The sequence below is a fragment of the Tamandua tetradactyla genome, chromosome 2, assembly GCF_023851605.1.
Source record: "Tamandua tetradactyla isolate mTamTet1 chromosome 2, mTamTet1.pri, whole genome shotgun sequence".
NCBI classification, from domain to species: domain Eukaryota; kingdom Metazoa; phylum Chordata; class Mammalia; order Pilosa; family Myrmecophagidae; genus Tamandua; species Tamandua tetradactyla.
The window spans coordinates 112,148,106-112,166,969 of record NC_135328.1 but is presented as its reverse complement, the minus strand read 5'-3'; the positions used below and the strand labels follow the sequence as shown (position 1 = coordinate 112,166,969).

Sequence of the window (18,864 nt, the reverse complement as noted above, 5' to 3'; positions counted from 1 at the left end):
GAGTGAAATAAGCCAGTCACAAAAGAACAATTATTGTATGATCTCACTGATATTAAATCATTGGAATAGGCAAATTCATAGTATCAGAAACTAGATACAGGTTACCAGGGGCCAGTAAAAAAGGATAAGGAATGGGAAGTTAATGCTTACTTGGTACAGTTTCTGTTTGGGATGAGGGAAAGTTTTGGTAATGGGTGGTAGTGAAAGTACAACATTGTAATCCTCATTAACTATTCTGAATTATACATATGAATGTTGTTGTAAGGTAGAAATATTAGGTTGTATATGTGATAGTAGAGTAAAAACCCTTTTTGAGAACCTTAAGACTGTACAACACCAACAGAGAATCCTAATATAAACTATGACTATGGTTAATAGTATAATTATACTAATATTGTTTCATCAACTGTAACAAAGCTACCACACTATGCAAATTTTGATAATAGGAAAACTGTGTGTGAGGGGGTATACATGGGAACTGTGTACTTTCTGTATGATTGTTACTGTAAAGCCACGACTTTTCTAATAAAAATGTCAATAGAAGGCAAAAGAGCATATGCAAGGTCATATTTTTAACATCATTGGACCTCAGGAAAATGCAAATTAAATTATCAATGATATACTTCTCTATATCCATTAGAATGGCTAAAATTATAAGGACTGACAACACCAGATGTGATCAGCATGTGGAGCAACTTGAACTCTCATACGCTGCTGATGGGAATGTGAGAGGCTGTAACCACTTTGGAAAACCGTTTGGCAGTTTCGTGAGAGTGCAAATATAGACTTACCATATCCTCAGGTATTCCACTTTTAGGTATTTACCCAAGAAAAATAAAAGAATAAATGGCATACAAAAATCTGTGAATGTTTACAGCAGGTTTAATTCACAATAGCTCAAAACTGAAAACAACCAACATGGCCAGCAACAGGTGAATGGATAAACACAATATGTTATAGTCACACAATAGAATACTACTCAGTAATATGAAGAAATACTGACTGTGCTGGTTTGAAGTTACTATGTACCCCCAAAAAGCCATGTTTTAATCCTGATCTAATCTTTTGGGTGCAGCCATTTCTTTTAGTCCTAATTCAATATTGTAGGGTGGAAACTTTCGATTAGATTATTTCCATGGAGATGTAACAAGCCCAACTATGGCGGTGACCTTTTAATTTGATGAAATGTGACCCCACCCATTCCAAGTGGGCCTTGATTCATTTACTGGAGTCCTTTAAGAGAGGAAACATTTTGGAGAGAGCTGACAGGCAGAGTAGATGCAGATACTTGGAGAACAGTTCATTCAGAGCCATCCCAAGACTGAGGCCCAGCAGACATCATGTGCCTTCCCATGAGATACTAAGCAGGCCAGAGCCCAGAATTGTGTCCCAAAGAAGCTGAGTAAAGGCCAATAGATGCGAAGTGAGGAATCCCCACAGGAAACAGAGGCTGAAAGTAACAGAGACCAGGAACAAGAACCAGCAGCTGCCAACCACATGCCCTCCCAGCTGACAGAGGTGTTCCAGACAGCATTAGCCTTTCTTGACTGAATCTAACCTATTGTTGGAGCCTTAATTTGGACATTTTCACGGCATTAGAATTGTAAACTTATAAACTGTAACATTTTCTTTCTTAGCTTCTCTAAACTCTCTCAGCTCTCTCTTAAAGGGCTCCAGCAATCAGATTAAGACCCGCCATGAATGGGCAGGGTCACATCTCCACGCAAAGAACATAATCAAAAGGTCCCACCCAACAATAGGTCTGTCCCTGCAAGAATGGATAAAAATAATATAGGCTTTTCTGGGGGTACCTAGCAGATTCAAAGCAGCACACTGTGTACTTCTATTTATACCCAATTCTATAGAAAATTTTAGATTTTTTCATGATGAAAGACAGATCATTCGTTACCTGAGGCAAGGGCAGAGGGAAGGATGGACTGCAAAAACACAGGGAAACTTTTGGGGACAATATAAATGTCCTATATCTTGATTTTTATTTCATTGGTGCATATATTTGTCGACTCATCAATTTGCACATTTTAAATGGATACTATTTCTTGAACATAAGCTGAACCTCAGTAAAGTTGGTTTTTTTAAAAAAGTGACCACACTGTCAGTGAAAGATCCTTGGTAGAAGCTGTGAGCAAAGAAAACGAGCATATGAATGAGAATTCATCCTAGGGTGAGAAACAGAGGAAAGGATACAATCTAGATAGAAAAAATCTGAGCTCAGTATTTCTAACCTCCAACCTTCCCTTCCCTTTCACTTGACTAAAGAATGCAAACCCGTGGGATTAACTGGTAACTCAGTCTGGGTTAATAATAATGACAACCCTTTAAATAACAATTGCATTTATGATTTATGGATTCTTATTATATGGCAAAACATACCTCTAGATGCTTTACAATGTCTACCTCATTTTTAGACTTAATTAAAATTTTGGGAGGTCACAGGGAGGTCTTTCACAATTTCCTGACTCTCTTTTCTTCCCCTCATTTCCTCCCTTTGCCCTTCTCTTCTGCTACTTCGTTGTCCTTCTTAGAGTGTGGTTCTGTCCACATTCAGGCTTTCTTTGGGGTCTTATCTGCTATTCCAAGGACCTCTTCAAGAAATTTCCTTTCAAAACATCCTCCCCTGCTTGAATGGCCTTCTAGGAAATATAAACTTTAACATCTGGAGAAATATGCAGGCCCTGCATGAAGATTCTCTTTTAATATTCACAGTGGACCCATGACACAGTTCCTTTTTGAGAAAGCTGGGCAAAGGTTCAGAGATCCTGCCTGAGTTCAGACAACTGGCAAGTGGTGAGTCCGTGATTTGGTTCCAGACCTTTCTGGCTTCAAATGATGCTCTGTCCACTCCTTAACCTTGATCATCTTCATAAAATAAAGATTGGACTTTGCCCAGCTGGAATCAAATGCAGCCTAAGGCATCCAAAGCAGATAGTTGGCAGGGAGGTAGTAATCTGCAGGACAATCTAAGAATCAGGGTCCAGAGAGAGGATATGTCACAGCAAACACCAGGATGAGGTCGGCATTCATTATTAGGTAAACATTTGTTTATTCCCACAGTGCACCAAGTTTCATACCAGGCCCTGCAGACCTAGCACCAAATAAGACCTAGCCCCTGTCTTCTATCAGTTTCTATATGAGAGGGAGAGACAGACCCTTGGACCAATTTTGTAACTCAGTAATTCTTGAAAGAGGTGTATTCACATGATGCTGGAAGGTGGAGAGGTGGGTATCTAAGTCATAGTGGTAAGGTCAGAGAAAGCATTGCAGAAAAGGTGGGGTTTAAAGCACAAATAGGCAAAGAGTGAATGAAAGACATTCTAGGAAAATCAGGAGCAGCTGCTCATGCAGAGAGACATGAAATAAAAGAGTTGTCCAGGACCATTGAAACTGTTTGACAGGGCTGGAGTGTGACTGTGAATGAGGAACCTGTGATGTGGCAAGTGAGAAAGCTGGATTTAAAACCCTATGGGGATTTTGTATATTACAGGAAGTTTCAATCTTTTCTTTAAAATTTGGAGAACCATGAAAGGTTCCTCAATGGATGAATGCCCTGATATACATTTGTGACATTCACGATCTGTTGCAGGGATGCAGATTCCATTTTCAGCCTGCATCATTTTTTTGCCTCCTGAGCAAGATGTGAGGGTGGTTTGGTTGCGGTATCTAGGAAGACATTGGTTGCTGGGGTTGATTGGTGAGATTAGCAAAGTTTACATTTGACATTGGAGGTAGGAAAAAGGTACTATTCATTATTGTGTCAGTCCCTAGGAAGGTTCTTACTATTAGTTATTTTGTCATTCCCACAAGCACCCTATGAGTGCCAATGCTACACCCAGACAGTTAGGCACTCAGGCAGGCAAATGCTGTGGCATCTGGGGCACAGTAAGTTCTTCCTGCATTTCCCACCTAGGTTGAACCATGTGACTGTTTTGTCCAAGAGATTGGAAGCAGAAATAATGGTGCCACTTCTGAGACAGGGCAGGTAAGACCCAGTGTGCATTCTTCATCTCTTTATTTCATTACTACAGTGAACTTGGAAGTCATTTATTTCAAATGGCGTAGATTCAAGTTGGAGAACAGCCAACCAACCTACATCAGACATTGAGTGAGTAAGAAATCTTTACTTTTTGAGCCACTGAGATTTCAGAGTTATTTATTACAGCATTTTAGTCTTAACTACCCTCACTAATATAGTGTCCCTTCAAAGATATATTATTTATATGCTTGAACATTTATTTATTTGGAATGAATACTATATACAAGTATACTTTTTAAATGTCTGCTAGAGGGCTCTCTCTGACTTGAATCAAAAGAAAACCAAGGACTTGTCACCATTTCCATAAGAAGCCACATGTGAAGTCCTGAGTGAACTAGCACCAAAGCTTCCATTTAATCCAACGATCCTCTAATGCCCCTATAGATCAACATATTGGGCAGTAGCATAACTAGCCTGCCTCTTAATCCTGTTTTTGGCAGTATAAAACTGAACTTATCATGAGAAAACTGAGGTTAAAAGAAATAACTTCCTCAAGGTTGCATGTTTACAAAATGCTAGAGACTATATTTGAATTTTTAATTTAATTATTACAACCTATCCTTCAGAGTTTGTTTTAGTTTCCTGGCTGCTAAAACAAATACCATACAATGGGTTGGCTTAAACAATAGGAATTTATTGGCCACAGTTTTAAGGCTGGAAGACATCCACAGTTGAGGCCTTCACAAGGTAAAGCTGGGGCATTCCGGAGCTGGTTGCCAGCAATCCTTGGATCCTTGGCTCCCTGACTCTTTGGCTTTTCCCACATGGCAATGAACATGGCAGCATCTCCTCCTTTCTCTCCTGGGTTCCCTTGACTTCTAGCTTCTTAGTTCCCTATGGCTTTCTCTTTCTATGTCTAAATGTCATTCTCCAGAAATCTGGTTGAAAGATCAATCTGATTCAGTTGGGCCATACCATGACTGAAGTAAGTTTTTCAAAAGATCCTGTTTACAATGGACCACATCCAAACCAAGAACATATCCAGACTGGGTTACACAATTCAGCCCACTACAGAGGTTATTGTCTTTCAGTACTTCAGACTGTCAATCATATTATCAAATTGTTCAACCAAGAAAGTTTCTTAATGTGTAATTTAATTGGTATTAAATTTTTCTTCTGTATGTTTAAAAGAAACATATTAATTAGTTCCCCATAGCCACCCTCTTTCACCTCAGCTTATAGGTGGAGAGGCTGAGTAGCTGATGCCTACAGAGTAGCATTCACTTACTATAGGAGTCATTCAGCCAGTAGTGATCAAACCAGGACCATAACCCCCATTTGCCATCATTCGAACAAGAGCTTTTTCACTGCAGGAATGTAACATTGGAATATTTCTCTCTCTTTTTTTTTCTTTCCTACAATACCTTCTTTGTGTGTTGAATTCTATGAGCTTATTTGCATAGTTAAACCCAACCACATATTTTGTTTACCCCCAATTAATAAATAGGCTTGGATTGTGGACTAACAGCACACATTCTGGTTTACACAAATATACTCACAGACTAGCAACCATGAGCAAATGAGGAGCCTTGGAAGATGCCTTTTTAACCTTATTTGACTAGGGTGTTTCTGTGAATATGAGGGAAGATATTGTGCTGTCTTTTCAAGGCTGACCTACACAGTATTGACTTATCTGTACATGTTAGGAATTTGGTAGACCATAGAGCTGAGTGAGAAAATATCAGCTTGGCAACTTGGAAGATCTAAGTTTACATTTCACATTTGCTGGATGACCTTTGACAGCTCACTTAAATTCCTTAGTCTGTTTTCTCATCTCTAAAATGAGGATAAAGAAATATGTGGAGTTTTCTTATAAAGCAAATATCAGTTAGTCACTCCAGTAATTAATCCTGGGCAAGTATTGTGGTAGCTCTATACTAGGAGAGGTATGAACATCTTCAATTCCTAAGGGCTTGGATGAAGAGGTCTTGGGGAAGGCCTAAATCCTAACTAAGAATGTAGTCAAGTCTGGTCCTTATTATCCTTGCACCATGATCCCCTACAGGAATATGCTTCTGCCAGTGCTTAATAGAAGCTATGTATGCAATGGGTGCCAAGACCCTGTAAGGCAATGGGGAAGGGGAACATCCTCTCTTGTATCCTAATGGGCACTGAAGATTCCAAACCAGAGCCTTCCCCTGGCATACTGCACATCATGAACACCAGTTCACTAGGTTTGGACTGTGGTGATGTGAGACAGAGGGGACAGTTCATCGGTGACAGTGGTGGAACAACATTGGGAGAAATCGAGACCACTACAGGGATTGTCAAAAGATCAGCTGTCGTAGTGCCTGATCCAATTATTCTGACTGAATTACAGCCCTATCCTGACCAAAGGCAGTAGACAGAGGCATAGATGTTCACTAATTCATAATCTGTGTAAGCATTCCTTGGGTTCCTAGCAATCCCTTAGGGTAGGGAAGCTTGGAGAATAAACCTTATAGAGGCGGGGATTAGAGTATTTTCATTTGAATTTTAGTGTCCATTTGTGGCCCTATTTTCACTCCAAGCTGATCAAGTTAGGCCTATGGGTACAATAATATCTTCTTTTATATACTAGTTTGTTGTAAGGATTAGAAAGGATATGTCATAGCTTAGCATAGTGCCTAGTACACAGTCAATAATTGATAGCTATTAATATTATTATAGGTAATTATGTTTGATTATATCAACTAGAGTTAATAGTACAATTATAAGAAAATTCTTTCATCAAGTCTAACTAATTTACCACACTAATGCAACATGTTAACAGTGGGGGTGGTATATGTAACTCTGTATTTTCTGCATGATTTTCCGGTAAACCTAAAACTTCTCTAATAAAAATATTATTTTAAAAATTAACTTTATAGGATGCTATTCCTTAGGATGGTTGAGGCATCGATAAGTTGCAAGTCTATAATACCTAAATTTAACACAATATAATTCTTTTAAAAACTGATATTATTTATCTTTAGAGACATTTCTCTACATTCACGCTACCAGTAGCTCTCTGTGATATTCTCTCTCTCAATCTTCTGAATCCAGCACGTTGGACATTGGACAACGTCTTATGAATGTTGTCTTATGAATCCAACTAGACTATAGGCTCATGGAAGACAGAGAAGGACTTCTTATATTCAGTGGTGATATTCAAAATGTTCATAACTATTGAATACGGACACCAACAGCTGTAGAGGATTCTAGACAAGAACAAACTAGTTGATCACTTTGGTATACACCAGGAGAATACTGATCCTTTTTTATATTTACTTGAATCCTTCATACTGTATTCCCCATCAAAAGGACTCCACAAATATTTGTTGGCCAAACTTTATTAAGTTTGGAAGTTTCTATAAAGTAATACCAGGAGAGACTGATTAGCTGCCAAGTGGGTTCACAAGAGTATGATGATCACAGGTTTTCAGCTCTGTGAGCTCAGAAACTCAGGTTAACTGAACTTTCAAGATTAGGTATGAATTTGAATTCAAATTAATTCATTAAAAATGAGAAATACGCATTGCTCTTTACTTTGTCCTCAGTAGTGCATTATTGCTTGGATAAAGTCTGATTTATAAAGGGTATTAAGTTCCAATGAGAGAATACTGTGAATCAAGGCAGAATCCTTGCATTTATGATCAGTTGGTTTTCACCAAACATGCCAAGGCTGTTCAATGGGACGGGAGACTTTTCAACAAATGCTCCTGGAAAAACTGGCTATCCACATGTAGAAAATAATCCTAATTCTTTACCTCATACCATACACAAAAAGTTAACTCAAACTGGACAACAGATTTACATTTGAGAGTAAAAATCATAAAATTTCTAGAAGAAAACAGGAAAAAAAAATCTTTGTGAACCTTGGTTACACAAAAATTTCTTAGATCAGTAAAAGGAATAATAATTTTTTTAATCAAAATTTAAAATGTTGCTCTTCAAAAAACATCATGAAGAAAATGAAAAAAAAAGACCAGCCACAGACTGGGAGAAAATATTTGCAAAGCATTTATTTGATAAAGGACTTGCATCCAGAATATATAAAGAACTCTTTTAACTCAATAAGACAAACAAACATTAAAAATGGGAAAAATATTACATAAACATTACACCAAAGATGATATACAAATTGCTATTAGCTAATAAGCACTGAAATGATGCTCAATATCATTAGGCATTAGGAAAATGCAAATTAAAACCACAACGAGATACCTCTACATATCTACTACCATGACAATAATCTAAAAGACTTACAATGCCAAGTATTGGTGAGGATCTGGTATCAGAGAAATCAAAAACCTCATACCCTGCTTGTGGCTTTGTAACAGCATAGTCACTTTGGGAAATGGTTTGACGGCTTCTTGAAATTTTAACATATACATATATCTGACCCAACAATTGCACTCCTGGGTATCTACGCAAGAGAAATGAAAGCAATATACCCATAGAAAGACTTATTTGTAAATGTTCATGGCAGCTTTAGTCATACAATCCAAATGTCCAAAAACAGGTGAATAAACAAAATGTGGTAGCTCAATACAATGGAATGCTATTCAGCAGTTAAAAGGAATGAGCTCAGGTTCAATTCCTTGCCCAATTACCAGACTCCAAACAAATTAATAATAAAAATAGAATATGTGGGAGACCTGGGTTCATTTCCTGGACCATGCATTCCCCCCCCCCCCCAAAAAGAATGTACTACTGACATATGCACCAACATGAGTGGACTTCAAAACTAATATATTAAATAAAAGAAGCAAGACACAACTATATGTTGTATCACTGCACATATATGAAATTTCCAGAAAAGGCATACCTATAGAGACAGAAAGCAGATTTGTGGTTGCCTGGACCTGGGAAAGTAAGTAAAAGTTGATTGCAAATGGGCATGAGGGATCTTGTTGAGTGATGCAAATGCTCTAAAACTAGATTGTGGTCATGATCGCACAACTGTGTAAATTTACTAAAAATCATTCAACTGTATACATTATAATGGGTGGATATTATGATATGTAAGTTATCACACAATAAAGGCATAGAAGTTTCAAGGGTAGCAGAGTGGGCTGCCAGATAAAATAAATGAAGACTGGCTACATTTATACCTGTTTAGAGACATCCACCTCCCACAGCACTGGGTCGTTCAAATTTACATGGCTACACCTATTCTTGAACAGTGCTGAAAGGAATTAGAAATAGATTTCTTTGATTTCAATTGTTTAAAATTCTGCATTGACCAAACCCATTCTCAAGGACAAATTCTTTCTCTCATCATGTTAGTATAAGCAATACCGTTCCGGTCTGAGAATCATTTTGTAGATGAGGTGATTTGGCATATTTGTGTTCCGATCCATTTTTGTCCATTTTATGGATGAACAATTAGATGGTAATCTTAATTCTGACAATTTGTAACTCAGATTTCAGGAGACCATCTATCCAGTGGTGCTACTGATTTCTAAGTTTTCTTATCTCCACGGGGCTGGAAAGTGGTTCTGTATACAACTACACACACAAAAAAATCTCTTTTCATTAATAACTTACAGAGTTCTTTTTTCCTGGAGAAATATTACCTGACTTTACCACAAACTTACAAATAAATCTGCATCATATTTGAGTTTTGTAGACATGGGAAATAGGATTTAAATGAGGAATATATGTCGTAGGTACTCCTTATGGGCATTCATAAATTTATCCAAGTAGAGATGGAACACTCAAACATATTTTATTCATCCTTTGAAATCAGGAAGTGGGGGAAGAACAGCTGAAAAATACAAATATATTATGCAAAGTAGAGAATTCACTTCCCAGAAATGTAAATAATGTATTTCGGTGTAAAAGGATTTAAAGAATAAGAATTTGTGAGTGCCAGATGGCTGTTTATAAATTTATTTTCCAAACCAACAAGATGATTCAAGGCAATTCCGTAACGAATGAAAGACTACTTCCCAAGAGATTCAAAATGTGGTTGCAACAGCCCTTTCAAGGATTGCTTCTCTCACCAAAAAATGACAGTGGAAAAGAGTGACAGCGTTCCATTTAGAGGCACCATCTATCGTTCTACCATTATTACTGCGGAAATCATGAGTCAACGCAACCGGGTCTGGTTTCAGAAGGATGACACTGACAAACAGACCAGGCTCAGCTATACTGTAAATATCATGCAGTGCCTCACCAAAAGGCCAAGGCAAAGCCTGGAGAACCAATAGATCATTCTAAGTCTGATGCATATGGAGGATGTTCCAAGAGGTCGCTGGTTGTGGCTGCCCCAGTGAAACTTCTTCTTTGTTCCATTGAAATTGAGACTTGAGTCAACATTATTCTTCCCAGCTGTCTTTGCCCATGTGTGTGGGCCAGCGTGCTTCAAAAGCACATCCAGAAGATTTTATTTGCACAAAAATTCAGGATTTGAGATTTTTACCGGATACATTTTTTATAAAAATGGACTCCAATATGATTATTTATATTGATTTCCAAAACATTTGATATGGTTGAAATGTATATTACTTTTGTAAGGCATTCACATCAGTGGTCTCCAAATGAGTGGTGGGGTACAGCCAAAGGGATAAACAGGATGGGTCATTAGGTTAGGGAGAATATAATAGAACTTTTATTTCCATTTTTGCCTTAAAATTTTTAAGCTTTCTTAGTATTTAATACATAAGTTGGAACTGGCACATTTATGTGGTCACTGTGTCAGATGGTCACAAATCACAAAGTCCATGAGGTATCCCAAGGGAAGAGGGGAGACCTACGTTCTGGAGGCATTGGCCCAGTGGTATGCCTGCTTGTTTGTTTATTATTTCTAAACTCATTATACATTTTACAATGGAAAACTATCTTTAAAAACTTCATGGAATGAAAAATAGTAGATAAAGTACAGACAATAGAAAAAGAGAAACATGGCGAATCTGAGTTCTAGCAATAGTTCTTTTTATCCACACCAGGAAATAAAAACAATTGTTATCTAATTATATCTGCCAAGAAGATGAATCTTTAATTAAAAAATCATAAGGAAAACTGATTGAAATGTGTTTTTATATCCACCCTTATTAACAATAAATAGTGTGTGTTGAAGCATAATTAGTTATAGCAGTACATGTAGTTAATTATAGCAGTATATACATATATACACATACACATACATATATATAGTGAATTAAAAAGCATTCATATATTGGTGCTGCTCCTTTTCCTAATTGGATATGCCATCACACCATCACTTTGCAGTTGTATATACCATCTGTGATGGCTTAGAAATTATGTACCCCAGAAAAACATGTTCTTAAACTTCATCCATTCCTGTGGATGTGAATCCATAGTAAATAAGATCTTTGATGAGGTTACTTCATTTAGCATGTGGTCTTATTGACTAGGATACATCTTAATCTTATTATTGAAGGCCTTATGGGGAAGGCCACACACAGAGAGAAAGTCAGAGGGAGCAGGCAGAAGCTGGAAGTCAGAAGAACCCAGAAGAGAAGAGAGACGCTAGGAGAGGCTGCTATGGTCCTTATCATGTGATAGAAAAGCTAAGGACCAAGGATCACCTGCAGCCAGCTCCAGAATGCCCCCTTCTTCTGGAAGAAAGCACTGCCTTGATGAGGCCTTGAGTTGGACTTCTAGTTTCAAAACCGTAAGCCAATAAATTCTCATTGTTTAAGCCAACCCATTGTATGGAATTTGTTTTGGCTGTTAGGAAACTAAAACACCATTATTTCTGATTGCAGATGTTTCAGGAAGAGAAAACGTGTATCATTAGGGACTGGAGATTTATGAGTTCAGGGTGATAGCGCTGGCAAGCAGCTTAATATCAGTCTTCAAAAGTAGATGGCTTATATGATTTAATTGTACAATGGATATGTGAACCTTGACACTGTGTGAGTCACTAAATGTCTGGGCGTCCTTGTCAAAACCTGGACCACTGTTCCTGTGTTCCACATATGAGAGGAGCTATGGCATAATGTCCTGCCACTACATGCAAAAGGTCAGGCATTTGAAAATAAGTAACAAAGCATGGGAAACAGAATAAAAATCTCAAGCTGAGTGTCACAAGTTAAAAGCCCATCCATATGAAAGCCTAAAACATTAAAATTATTCATAGCAACTGGTCCTTATATGTGGGAAAAAAGACATTTGGATTGGCTCTGATATTTCTACTATTGATCATCTGCCTGGAAACTTCAAATTAATTTACATCTATTTGAATCAATTAATTGGGCAAATATTTATTGAATGCCTACAAAGTGATGAGCGCTGGGATGTGATACTTCTGCTACTCATTGGACACTTACTATGTGCCAGGTACTGGGCTAACTTTCTTAAAAATATCATTGTGATTAATCCTGACTTTTTAAAGTAGATACTATTATCCCTATTATTAGAAATAAGGAAATCAAGGCACAAGCAGGTAAAGCAATTGGCTGAAATTCTAAACAGGAGTTCGTGGAACAAACTTAGATCTGTCCACATAATGTTAGTCAGTGCTCTTGATGGTTGGAGCACTGTAGGGAGAATCGAAGAATGGGGAAAAGAGGGAGAGAAGAACCTTGCAATGTGGGGGAGTTCTGAATTGAGTAAGAGAGTAAAGCTTTTAAATGGACACACCAAAGTCAGTCTGAAATTTTATGAAATTGATCTGAGATATCACTAAGGAGTTTGAAATCCAGGGGAAAGGAGACTTTGACGGAATATTTTTTATTAAAATATCAAATATTTTCATGGTTATACCAGTTATATACATCAGTGAAATTAGTTATTAAATACTTAGGGTAAATGTGCCCATCCTTTTAGGACTATCTATCTTGAAAAGTCATTCCTCTAGGTGGATCCCCTGAGCTTTTCCCACAGTCCTGGCAGAGATGAAATCTGGCTTGCTTTCTGTGTGGTTAATCTTAAACTGTTCATGCATTTGTTCATTGACTCAATCTACATGTATTGAGTATTTAGTGTGCCAGACACTGAACTACTGAACCACACTCTTGGGATAATTAAGCTAGCCAAATACTCAGTTCACATGATTTCACATGGAATATAAAGACTTTTATTTTCCTGACGCTTTTGAGAAACTGGCCAACACAGCACAAAATAAATTGTGTCTTTACAGCCCAATAGCGTTCTGAATTGCCTGGTAGAACTAAGGGGGAGTATGAGTTTTCCCTCTGAGTTTTCCAGGACAGTCTTGGTTTCTTAGAATTTTATTTTCTTTCAATAAAGTAAATATATTCAATATGCAGCTACAAGCAATTTAGTTTTATGATTTTTTAACACTTTTCATTTAAATTTATATATGATGTAACATCCTTTGTTACAGCACATGTCCCAATTTCTTTATTTGAAAAATGTGGACACTTAACTGTAGGTTTTTTTTAATAAGCAAATTTAGATCGGGATTATGATGATAAAAAATACAAGTTATTGTTTTCTGGAAACCCAACTTTCCTGGCATTTGTATCATTGGAATCTGAAACTGTTTTTAATGGTATAAATTGCTGCAGTTAAAACAACAGCTTGACTTGATGCCAGCTTTAACACACAGTAATGTTAAGTCTCCTGATTTTCTGTGCTTTACATGATAATGAATTCATGCATCTGAACCTCACTCAGATCATGCTTCCCGCAAGACACAAAGGGAAAGTGGATGGAGGGGGAGAGAGGGGGAAGGAGTGAGAGAGACAGTGAGAGAGAGAGAGAGAGAGAGAGAGAGAGAGAGAGAGAGAACAGCCAGGGTGAAATAGTTTGTAACCATCTCAGCTCTCATCTCAAAATAATTTCTTGCAGAGACCATTCAAGAAGCATGATGAGGATAATAATCAGCTGTTGTTTTTAGATTCCTTTTAGTTTTATTGTGGAATAATTTAATTAAAATACATTTTTATTACCATTTTATGGCCTCTGTCTGCTTTCTCTACTGCTGTAATTTCCTGAAAAGGAGATGTATGACATCCTGTGGGCATCCCCGATAGCTTTTCAATCACCAATTCATATCTTCTGAGTTAGTTTCATTTTGCCAAAGGAATCCTTTTTTATTTAGCATTCTTGTCACTGAAAATGAGTGGACTGATTATCTGATGCCCTGCATGGTTATGGAAAAAAAAAAGCCTTTAAAATGTTTTTGTCTCCTCTTTGAATATGATACTTAGAAAGCAGAAACCTTGCTATAATAAATTTCTGTAAGAATTGCGCCATTCCACTTTCCCAAGCATTCTAGGCAGAATAATAATTCCCTGGAGATATGCATGCCCTAATCCCAGGACCAGTTACAGTGCTACCTTCCGTGGCAAAAGAGGCTTTGCTGATATCATAAAGTGGGGACCTTAAAATGTAGCAGGTATCCTGTGTTGTCTGGCAGGGCCCAAGGTAATCCCAAGGCTAGTAAAGGTGGAAGAGGGAGGCAGAGGAGAGCCAGAGGGAGGTGTGACTAGACAGAAAGGGTCAGGGAGATGCTATGTTTCTGGCTTTGAAGATGGAAGAAGGGCCACAGACAAAGGAATGCAGGTGGTTTGCAGAAGCTGGAAAAAGCAAGAAAATGGATTCTCCCCTCAGAGCCTCCAGGGAGAACGCAACCCTGCTGATACCTTAATTTTAGCCCAGTGAGATCCATGTCAGACTTCGAAACCACAGAACTGTACAATAGATTTATGTTGTTTTCAACCATCAAGCGAATGGTAATTTTTTACACCAGCCAACTGAACACTGACATACCAAATATTCTGCATATAGGTTGAATCCTAAACTCACTAGCTTTTAATTGCATTATTTAATAAACATCTTCCTAAACTCACTGGCCTTTAATTGCAATAGTTAATATAATTGAGGATGGCAGTATTGACAGTAGATTTCTAACTTCTCTGTACTTCTTTTCTAACTGCTGCCCTTTTTAGAAACCAATTTTCAGTAGCAACTTCTTTATACTTGGACAGTTCCATTACTACTTATTCTTGAGTCAAATTCTAATCAAATCTGTCAGTAGCTAGAAGACTCAAGCTAGATAGAGCTTCATAAATTTTATATCAGTTGATAAAATAGGAGGGAACAGTCTCCTTCCTTTGTATTTGGAAGATTTCTCTTAGTTTGAATTATAAGAATGAAATCTGCCAAGTTCACTTTCAAGTTGTGTCAACATGGTAGAAATTCTATAGCCAGTAATGTTATCCAGAAACCGCGCTGGTTCTTTGGAGGAAATGTTAGTGCCTGCAACAAGAATCTTGGTATAATTTAGGCAGCAACTTCACTAATTGGAAGCCACAGATCAATATAAAGCCAGGATTCACTTACAGAGATGTTAGTTTTTCAAGCACTTTATTTTACCTGTCATGCATTTTTCATACAACCTCTATTACCTTGTAACACATTGAAGTTTAAAAAGCTCTCACTTAGGTTTCTCGGACAAGGATACCGGATGTAGGGGAAAGGGTGAAAAGAAAAAATTGTGGCTGTTTTTTTTTTGTTTTCTTTGCAGTTTTAATAGAGGCTGCGTGAAGGCTGTACAGGCTCTGGGTTAAGGCACTGCCTCTGTCACAGCTTCAACGGGGATAAACAGGACCATAACGCTCCCAAGAGATTTTTGTACATATCTGGCAAATATCAAACAGTAGTTTGTTAAGTTCCTTGTTAGTAGGGGGCTGAATTCTGTTGTGATTTTAACTATAAAATTTGTGGCATTAGACTGATGTTTAACAGTACTAGTCACATAACATGATCCTTCAAAGAGCTCAGAGTGCGTTTTTGAGAGAAAGTAAGCAAGCTAGTGAAAGAAAGAGAGAGAAGCCTTCATGAGACACAAACTAATCTTTCCAAAGGACCCTGATACTTATTGAAGTAAGCACTTCCTGATTTGAAGACCGGGTACACGAATTAAGAAGATGAGTAATAAAATAATTGAAAACCAGAGTTGGAAATGTCCTGCCCCTTTGCTTCCTGTTTTCCTTCATCCCTTCTCAATGTCTTCTCACCCCCAACCTCCAACCAAGTTATTCTCCTCTGTCTCTCTAGGAAGAGAACATCGGCTTTGCAGAGAAATCAAAAGCCTTCTCAAGACAACACTATCATCTCCTCAATAACAACAAAGCATCTTCCCAATATGAAACAAACAAATATAAATTTGCATTTATCCTGTTCTTTTCCCCTCTCATTACAATGGAGCTATTGCCTCTATCTAAAAATAAATCTGTGCTTTGAATTCTATCCCTTCCGACTTTCTCCAGAACTTTATGCTATTGATTGTTTTTTCTTGTTGGATATTCCCCATCAATCGTTAAGCATGCTGGTCTCTTATTTTCATGAACCACGAAAAGAATACTCCATGCCTTTCAGATACTGCATTCTCATTTTCCTCCAGTCCGCAGACAAATTTTTTAAAAGAGATGTTTCTGTTCACAATTTCCATGTCCTCACCTAACACTTGCTCACCTTGATTGGACTTCTTATTCTCTGACACCACCAAAACTGCTCTCAGTTATGTCACCAATGATATCCATTTTACCATATTGAATGGACTCGTTCAATTCTCCCCTTCCTAACTTCTCAGCAGCGTTTGACTCATCCTCCTTGAAAGGCTCTATATCTTGAATCTGTGACACGATATTTTCTTGGCATTTCTCCTACCTATCTGCTTGTTCTTTGCCTGATTCCCTTTTGGGCTCTACCTCCTGTACCTCATCCTTGACTGCTAGAGTTCTTCCAAGTTCCTATTTTTGCCTTCTCTTCTTATTCTCCTCCCAGTCTTATTCTTGTCCACATTTTCAGTTAACGTCTCTAAGCTGGTGAACCCCAAATATCTTTTTCTAGCACAGACTGTTCATTTGTTTCACACCTCAATATCTGTCTGCCTTTTGGGCAGTTTTCCTTAAAGTAGCTCTAATTCATCCAAACCAAATATGTCCAAGAACATACAACTACTCTGTTTTCTACCCCTTTACTTTGGTCTTTCTCAAGTAAATGTCATCAGTAAGACACCTTTGAATGCTCTACCATCCACCAACATGTGGAAGTCAGGAGCTAGGAAACATCTCTGACACATCCATGTGATTACTACCCCAATCCCATTCAGATTTGAGGATAAAAGCAATGTTCCTCCACAGGCCCATTGGCTATTTATATTCTGACACTTGCCTACCTCTCCAGCATTGGCGTGTGCCATGTTCCCATCCTTTTTTTTGTGGTCTCCAGTCACACTGCCCTTCTTTCAGCCTTTTCTACATGCCACATTCCCTCCAGCCACAGGGCTTTTGTACCTACTTGGCCACTCTTCTCACATCTCTTTCCCTATTGTTGATCCTGTTTATCCAGGATCATCTCTTCTTGGATTCTTTCCTTGTCTCCTCCAGCCAGACCAAATACCCCTCATGAAACCATGTATTTCTCCATAATAGCACCTAGAACAGTTACATTTTAATATACGTTTGCCTACTTATTTCATTAGTAACCATAGTAGTTTGTTTCATGAAACTTTTTATGGATATAAAATGCTAAGCCATTATGTCCCTTGTGCTTAACTGAAGTCAGTTAAGCTAGGGTGCCTGGGAACAATACTTATTGAGCAAACAAATGGAAAGCACTTACAAATTATTCTAAACTATTTTAGAGGGGGGTAAGCATAAACTGAGACTCAGAGAGGTAAATCACTGATACTGAAACTCAAGTTCAGTAATTCTAATATTGGGATGAATTTGTGGTATGTTTTTAAATGTGCTTTATGCACTTTTTCCATATTTACTCAAATCTGAGTGTGTTGGTCATCAATTATTTTAATAGTGGTGATATTGGAAGAATTACAGGTCAAATCTGCATTTAACATACCTACTACAAATTAGTAAACTTTTATGGCCAATGAACAAAGCCCCCCCAAACTTCCCTGTCTAAATTCCTGTAGCTTATGATACTTCTTTAGTGAAACCAAATCTGCTGCCTTGCATTGAACATGAAACATGTGCTTGACACAGAAAGTAACTATATAGGAAGTGGGTACAAGGTATTCTAGATACATCTAAGTTGGCTTAGCTAAATCTCCAAATTGAATCACAGAAAACTCTCCATTAATCATCTCTTGAGGGAAGCATGCTAACCTCTTGCCTGATTGTTTTCAGATCAATTAACTTCATATCCCCTTTTCCATTCTGTATAAAAAGGAATTACTATCTAGCTACTAGGTAAGGTCAGTCAATGGGAAAAGAGGCTGGAGGACAAAAAGAAGAGTGTTTAGGGTGATTTCTCCTTCTCCCATTTGGTCTTAATTTGTGTCTCTGGTAGCATCTGCATCTCCTTCCTACCTTGAGCTCCTGGCAGATAATCTTTCATTTAGAGCATCCAGCTCCCCCAGGTGAGGCTTTGGGACTTCAGTAAAACCAAATTCTCCTTTATTTAGGCATAGGAGGTGGTATTGGCTTTTCTAATGTTGCTTATCTGTGGATTGCTTCATAATCTCCTGTTTTGTTTCTTAGTCCTACCATAAATTTTCCTTTGTTTATAACATGTAAATTGATTTGTATTTTCCTAGTTAATTCTTGACTGATGCAACATTTTGCTTTGTTTTGTTTTGCTTTTTGGTATCAGGATTAGTTCCAGGAAACAGATCTTGAAGAAGGAATTCTGAGCTCAGATTGCTTGCTTGTTTTAACTTGAACACATTAAAGAACTTCTTTTCAGGTGGAAAATGGGATACTATAATTAATCTGTCACGTGAAGTGGCATTGGCATCACAGTTACTTAAATTATAACCTGGGTTGTCTGGGATGATGTGCCATTTGAAAACATGGCTTTGGGAAAACCAGTAGCTATCACATTTGACTATGTAAGCAAAGTGGCTCTTTCTGACTGTGTTGGACTGCTTACAGAAAGAAAACGAT

General features: G+C 37.8%; 1 long non-coding RNA gene across 2 annotated transcripts in view; it reads left to right on the top strand.

The window, feature by feature from the left end:
- Positions 1–3,071: 3,071 nt before the first annotated feature.
- LOC143673681 (uncharacterized) overlaps positions 3,072–18,864 on the top strand; it is a 61,492-nt gene continuing 45,699 nt past the window's right edge. The window contains exons 1-2 of one of the 2 annotated variants that reach the window (XR_013170519.1): positions 3,072–3,237; positions 3,926–3,997. This is a non-coding gene — a long non-coding RNA (uncharacterized LOC143673681). Of the gene's footprint in view, positions 3,238–3,925; positions 3,998–4,043; positions 4,121–18,864 lie in introns of both variants that reach the window. The other variant, XR_013170518.1, reaches the window with a different exon arrangement.